Source organism: Myotis davidii, unplaced genomic scaffold (assembly GCF_000327345.1).
Source record: "Myotis davidii unplaced genomic scaffold, ASM32734v1 scaffold187, whole genome shotgun sequence".
NCBI lineage: Eukaryota > Metazoa > Chordata > Mammalia > Chiroptera > Vespertilionidae > Myotis > Myotis davidii.
In genome coordinates, this window is record NW_006383018.1 from 5,911,687 (window position 1) to 5,918,476 (window position 6,790).

Sequence of the window (6,790 nt, forward strand, 5' to 3'; positions counted from 1 at the left end):
TCTATCCAATGTGTTTTTAAATCTATAATTTAAATTTTAATAGAGTAGTTGTGATTCAATAAGTAAAATAATTATCAGATCAATTTTTTTTAATCCTCGCCAAGAATGTGCTTACTGATTTTGAATTTTTTTTTTTTTTTAGAGAGAAACATTGATGTGTGAGAGAAACATCCATCGGTTGCCTCTCATATATGCCCAGACTGGGAATCGAACCCACAACCTTCTGTTGTACAGGACAATGCTCCAACCAACTGAGCCACACAGGCCAGGGTTCAGATCAAATTTTTAACATAACATTCAAAATTCTATACAAGCTAACAAAATCTCCACTACCTTGGGCTCCTGCCAGCTTTGCTCTGATCACCCAACGTTTTTTTTTAAAATTGAATTTGTTGCCAGCAATTTTCTGTTCCTGTTCCACCTGACACTTTCCCCACACTTGAATTCGCTCCACCTGAGAAACACTGGAACTCTCTTGGGGCCAAAGTTGCATTATGCTGAGGGGTAAGGTAGATGCTGATGATGCTAGAAACACACTGGTGTCCTTGGGGCCAAAGTTGCATTATGCTGAGGGGTAAGGTAGATGCTGATGATGCTATAGGTTGACTGGTGTCCACACAAAGTACCTGTGAATGTCACCTTGTTGAGAAATAAAGTCTTTGCAGATGATCAAGTTATGATGAGATCATTAGTGTGGGCCCTAATCCAATATGGCTGTGTCCATATAAAAAGAGACACTGAACACAGGGAGAGGGAGATCATGTGAAGACGCAGGGAGATGACGTCCTTTAGAGGAAATCCCAAGGCTACCAGAAGGTAGGAAAGAGGCATGGAACAGGTCCTCACATCCCTCAGAAAGAATCAACTTTCAACACCTTAATTTCAGATTTCTAGTCTTTAGAACTATTAGATAATAAGTTTCTGTTGCTCAGGGCACCCAGTTTGTGGTACTTTCTTACCACATTTCCTGGAAATTCATATAGTACAGGAGGGACCTTCACCATTATCTTCCAACAGAGGAGTTCCAGGGCAGCGTGAATGGAATCCAAGGCTTAAAAGTTGAAGTCAAAGCACTTGTAGTAGTTTTTAATCTTTAAAAAAATCTTCCATGGTAACAGAGCTAGAAATAAGAGGGGCAGAAAACATCCTATACTTAAAATTTCAAAATCGTGCCTTCTTCTTCTGTGGATCCTTACTTCTGCAGTGACTTCACCTCTGGCTTCATCCCGCAGAATGTGTCTTCCTGACGTCCATCCCTGATAAATTTGAGTCCTCTTAAATGTAAAAGCCAAAAAAGGTATTTTATTTTTTAATATTAAAATAGGTATCTAATTTAACTCCCATTTCCCTATACCTCTGCCAACCTTGAGTTTCACCAAAACTCAGATTGGACCTCCACCACAACCTTAGTCAAACTCTTCGGGGAAGATCTGTGATACTCCTTAATGATCTGCTTCAGTGTATCATGTTAAACAAAACTGTTCACAGCCGAAAGCCTTCCCAAAAGAAAGGGTTTATTGAGCCACATGCTGGCCAGAGAAGCACCAGGTCATTGGGCATGAAGCCTGAGCCAGTGGCCGCAGGGCCAGACGGAGGAGACAACACGTCTGTGGTCCTGGGGTTGACGGGCTCTTTTAGGCATCACGTGGGGGAAGGACAGTGTAAGTTGTTTAGAAATAATTTACATGGGCTATAGGTAAAGGGGCTGCGAGAGGATGAAGCAGGGATAGTAATGGGACAGGTGCTCGTCCACAAGGGAGAAGTGTTTGTTCCTTTGGATTGGTTGGGGGCAACAGTCCAGACAGTTTATGCGTAAGCAGGAAGCAGAACCACCTGATATTCCCCGGTGTCTGGCTATTCTCCTTAGGTGATTGCAAAAATAGCCACATGGAAATTAATTCCAACTTACGCTCGGGAATGTAAGCGGTCTTTTGTTGGCTTTTCCCTGCAGTTGATAACTGATCCACTTCTCTTGTCTCTTCCACCCTCAGGCCTGCTGTAATTTAACTTAGGATGTCTCAGAATTTTCTCCTTGTCAATCACTTACTTTAAGAAAATTCTTTTGGGATGCCCCTTGAAACCATAGTTCAAAACAAGTGTTTGTTCTTGCATTATCTTTAGTAGAGATTTAAAAAACTGTGATAAAATAAATCTATGCACATTGGGGGGAAAGTTTTAAGTTATTTCCCAGTCTTTACTAAATTAACCCTATTCTCATCTTAAAGGTTTCGGCTTTCAACTTTTAGTCATCTTAATTCATAGGGAGGGACCCCTCATCAGTTTCTCCATGTTATGATATATATTGTTTTCCATAGTGCTGTACCAATTTACATTCTCAACCGCAGTGAATGCGGGTTCCTTTTCACTGAAACAGTATGGCAGTTTCTCAAAATATTAAGAATTTAGTTACCATATGACCCAGCAATCCCTCTGTTGGGTATTTACCCAAAAAACTTGAAACATTTATTCTCAGATGTTTTTTTCGCAGATATATACACCTTTATGTTCATTACAGTATTATTTATGGTGGGTGGCCAAGACATGGAGACAACCGAAGTGTCTTTTGATAGAGGATTGGATAAAGGAGTACTACTCAGCCGTAAGAAAAGATCAAATACTGCCACTCGTAACAGCATGGATGAATCTTGAAAACATTATGCTAAGTGAAATGTCAGAAAAAGCTTAGAACCATACGGTTTCACTCATATGTGAGATATAAAACTGAAGCTCATAGATACAGAAAACAGTCTAGTGGTTACCAGAGTGAAAGGAGGGTAGTAAAGGGTAAAGGGGGCCAAATATATGGTGATGGGAGATGATTTGACTTTGGGTGCTGGGTACACAATGCAATACATAGATCATGTATCATGGAAATGTACACTTGAAACATATACGATCCTATTAACCAATGTCACCCTAAAAAATCTTATTTTTTTTAAAAAAAATCCCAAGGATGAGAAAAGTTTAATATAAAAAAAAGATACAAACTAACCAATTGGAAATAAATTTTTAATGCATCAAGTAGGAATAACTAGTTATGCATGTTGAGAGGAAGATTTTCCACAATAAAATTTCTAGATAGAAGTTAAAGTCTCCGCACATGTTTCTCCTCAGACAAAAATTACATGTGCAGTTCTTTAATATTCTCTTTTAAAAGAAGATACAAAGCGTGGTGAAACTATGCTGCTCACTATGTCAACATTCCTTTGAGAGGAAAGAAAGAAAATGATATGTTGTTGGGAGTTCTTTAATTTAACTCTACAAAGATTGAAAAATGTTTTGACTTGCAAAGACACTTTTCCTGAGCTGTACTGAGCTGTAAAACTGCCTGTCTCCCTCCCAGACTCTCCTGTATACAAACGCATTTCTAATTTTTATAAAATGCTACTTTGATCATTTTAGTTCCTTGGTCAAAATTGATTACAGCTTTTTACTGTGTGTCAGATTATGTCTATACTTTTTTTTTCAAGATTCTTGATAATCTCTATCTTTCCCAAATTTTTATTTCACATTTCCCCATCATAAAATGTATTATCTTTATTTTACTGCCTTTTAGTCCCCTGTCAATTCCAATACATATGGATTTACACACACAGTACTCACATACACACACACTCATACACACTCACACACTATATTTCATATTCTGGCCATGGGAAGTCTTAGTTATACTTTTTCCCTTTCCTGATGTCTCCTTATATGTTTTTTTTTCTTCCTCTCCTACCCAGATTCTAAACTTCTTTAAAACTTCAATTTCCTTCTAGGAAGTTCTGTGTCCCTGTAGGAGGCTGCTCTGACAACATTTATCTCAATTACCCCTGCTACTTATGAAGCATGAGACTATCCAGTGCTCAATTAAATACCATTTTTATAGTGCTTTCTAATCTTTTAGAGGCTATATTATAATTTTTTAGCTTCCTTTATATCTCTCATAGTCCTGGGCACATAAACATTCAATCTCAACAATCCCCTTTCCCCCTTTCTGTAGAGGGCTGCACAACATCCTTCTATGAAGAACCCAAGCTATCAAAAGTGTCCATCCACACCCTTCTGTTGGGTAGACACAGGCAATCAGGATCACCGGAAGCCACCACAGTTATCACCATTCCTGTGGACCAAGAAAAGAGGAAACGGCCCGCCCCACCATCAGACCTCCTTCTCCTCCTCTCTCCAATTCTGAATTCTGTGAGACCTGGTCTCCAGACTCTGATCAATGACAATCTTCATAAAGCCTACTTTCCTCCGTAATGTTTTGATGCAAGACCCTCTATTTATCATCTTCCATGTTCTGACCTTCACAATACTCATCTCTTTTGACAATATCACTTCTTTTACTTCTTTTTAAGCTCTTTCCTGTGTCTTCTGAAACTCGGTCCAACACATTAGTTAAGTGAACATTCCTTTACTTTATTACTTAATATAAACTTAATATTAGTTAATATAAACTTGACATTTCCAAATCACTTCTCCTGAAGGTTTCATAATACAGATATCTCAAGGTCAGAATGTATGATTCCAAGATCCATGTCTTCCTTATTTCCTCATGCCACAGCTGGACACGTGGCCCAGCCTTTCATAAAAAAACAAAAACAAAACTATAACTTTGTAGCTCCTGCCAATCTCCCCATTTTTTGCTATCTTCCATTAATCTCTGTTATTATCATACCAGAAACGCCTCTCTGTTACTGTCATACTAGAGTATGCTCATTTGATTTCCCCTAACAAAGTCTTGCATAGAGCAGTTCTCATATTAATAAAATCGCACTTATCAATTCTTTTTCCTTCATGGATCAAGCTTTTGATGTTGTACTTAAAAAACTCATCACCAAAACCAAAGCCACCTAGTTTTTCTTTCATGTTTTCCTTTAATCGTTTTACAGTTTTGTTTTATGTTTATGTCTGTAATCCACTTTGAATTAAATTTTGTGTAAAATGTAAGACTTTTGGCTTACAATTTTTTTTTTGCATACAGATGTCTAATTGTTCCAGCATTAATTATTGAGAAGATAAATTTTTTCTCCATGGGATTGCTTTTGCACATTGGTCAAAATCAGTTAACTATATTTGTTTGGGCCTCTGTGTGCTCTCTATTCTGACCCATTGATCTACGTGCCCATGCTTCCACAAATACTACGCTGTCTTGTTTACTATAGCTGTAGAGTCTTTAGTCTTGAAATCAAGTAGTATGAGTTCTTCACCTTTGTTCTCCTTTAATTGATATGATTACATGCGTTTTCTTCCTTAGCTTGTTGGTATGGTAGATTACATTGATTGATTTCTGAATGTTGTACCAGCTTTGCATTTCAGGCATGTGCCCTGACCCGTGACCTTTTGGTTCATGGGATGATACTTAACCAACCGAGCCACTCCAGCTGGACAGCCCAAACTTAGATCTTGCGTCAGATCTCTCTGAGTTTTAGCTTTCACATATCTTTGACATGTCCATCAGGATGTTTCATAAGCACTTCAAGACAACACAAAAATAACCAATTTCTTAACCTCCATTCTGAAACCTGCCTCTCCTCAAGAGACCTACCTCTCAGTAACTGGGACCATCCACCCACATATTCTAACTTTGGACTATATAAAAACTTGATTTACTCCAACTGCCACACATTTGTCAAATCTGGCTGCATTTCTTTATTCTCACTATCGCAAATGTATTATTGCTAACAACAATAATGCCCTCACCCCCATTTTTCATTCTGTTTTCAAGCAAATCCATTCTACACAATGTAGCTCCATCTGTCCTCAAACCTCTGATCCTCTAATCTTCTCCCTTCTCTACAAATAAGCTTCACAACCAAAAATATGACTCACTTACAACTCACATTGTTCCCTCTTGCTGTAAAGGAGAGCATTGTTTCTTCCCAAAGCTACTGGAACTCCCTCCCACCCCCACCTCCACTCTGACCTCAGCCTTCCTTACCTTAGTGACATTCTTTTGATTTGCCACCATCCTTTCCTACGGGGAAATTCTCTACCCATTTCAAGTTATCTTGCTCAGTCTTTATGCTTCAAATTGGACCAACTGTCACCACTGTAGCCCATTGGGAGGCGGCACATGAACCAGCGTTGGACAATTGTAATATTCCACTCCTGTGTTTATAAAGTCATCTGACCAAAGTGGGGCCTGGCCACTGTCCTGGGGAAGATGACACTCTCTTTTCTGCTTGAAAGGCCCATCTGAAGAGTAAAGACTGAAGAAACATGCAGAGGTGGAGACAAATTTTGCCCACTCAAGGAGCATCGGGAAAGCCAGTGTGGCTGGAGGGGAAGGACCCCGGGGGAGAGTGGTAGGAGGTCAGTCTGAAGAGGAAGTTGGGCCAGATTTTCAAAACATAGCAAAGAGTTTTGATTTGATTCCAAGAAAAATGGGAAAGAATTGCATGGGTTTTGTTGGGAAGAAATATGATCTGATTCACATCATTAGCCTCACTTTCCCTCTTGAAATGCCCTCTGTTCTTGGATTCTTCTGATTTTTCTCTTACCTCTCTCACAGCCTCCCTCTCCTCTACTCAACTGCTAACTACAAACCCTTCTTTGGTTCCTATGCCTCCTTTTCTTTGCACCCCACAGTGTTTCTTGACCCACACCCCCAGGGCTTCTCTGACCCATCTTTGTTCTGACCATTCCCAAACTTAGGTATTTTTAAAGTATGTTTTTATTGATTTAAGAGAGAGAGAGAAAGGGAGAGAGAGAGAGAGAGAGAGAGAGAGAGAGAGAGATCAATTGGCTATCTCCTGCACGCTCTCTACTAGGATCAAGCCTGCAACCCAGGCATGTGCCC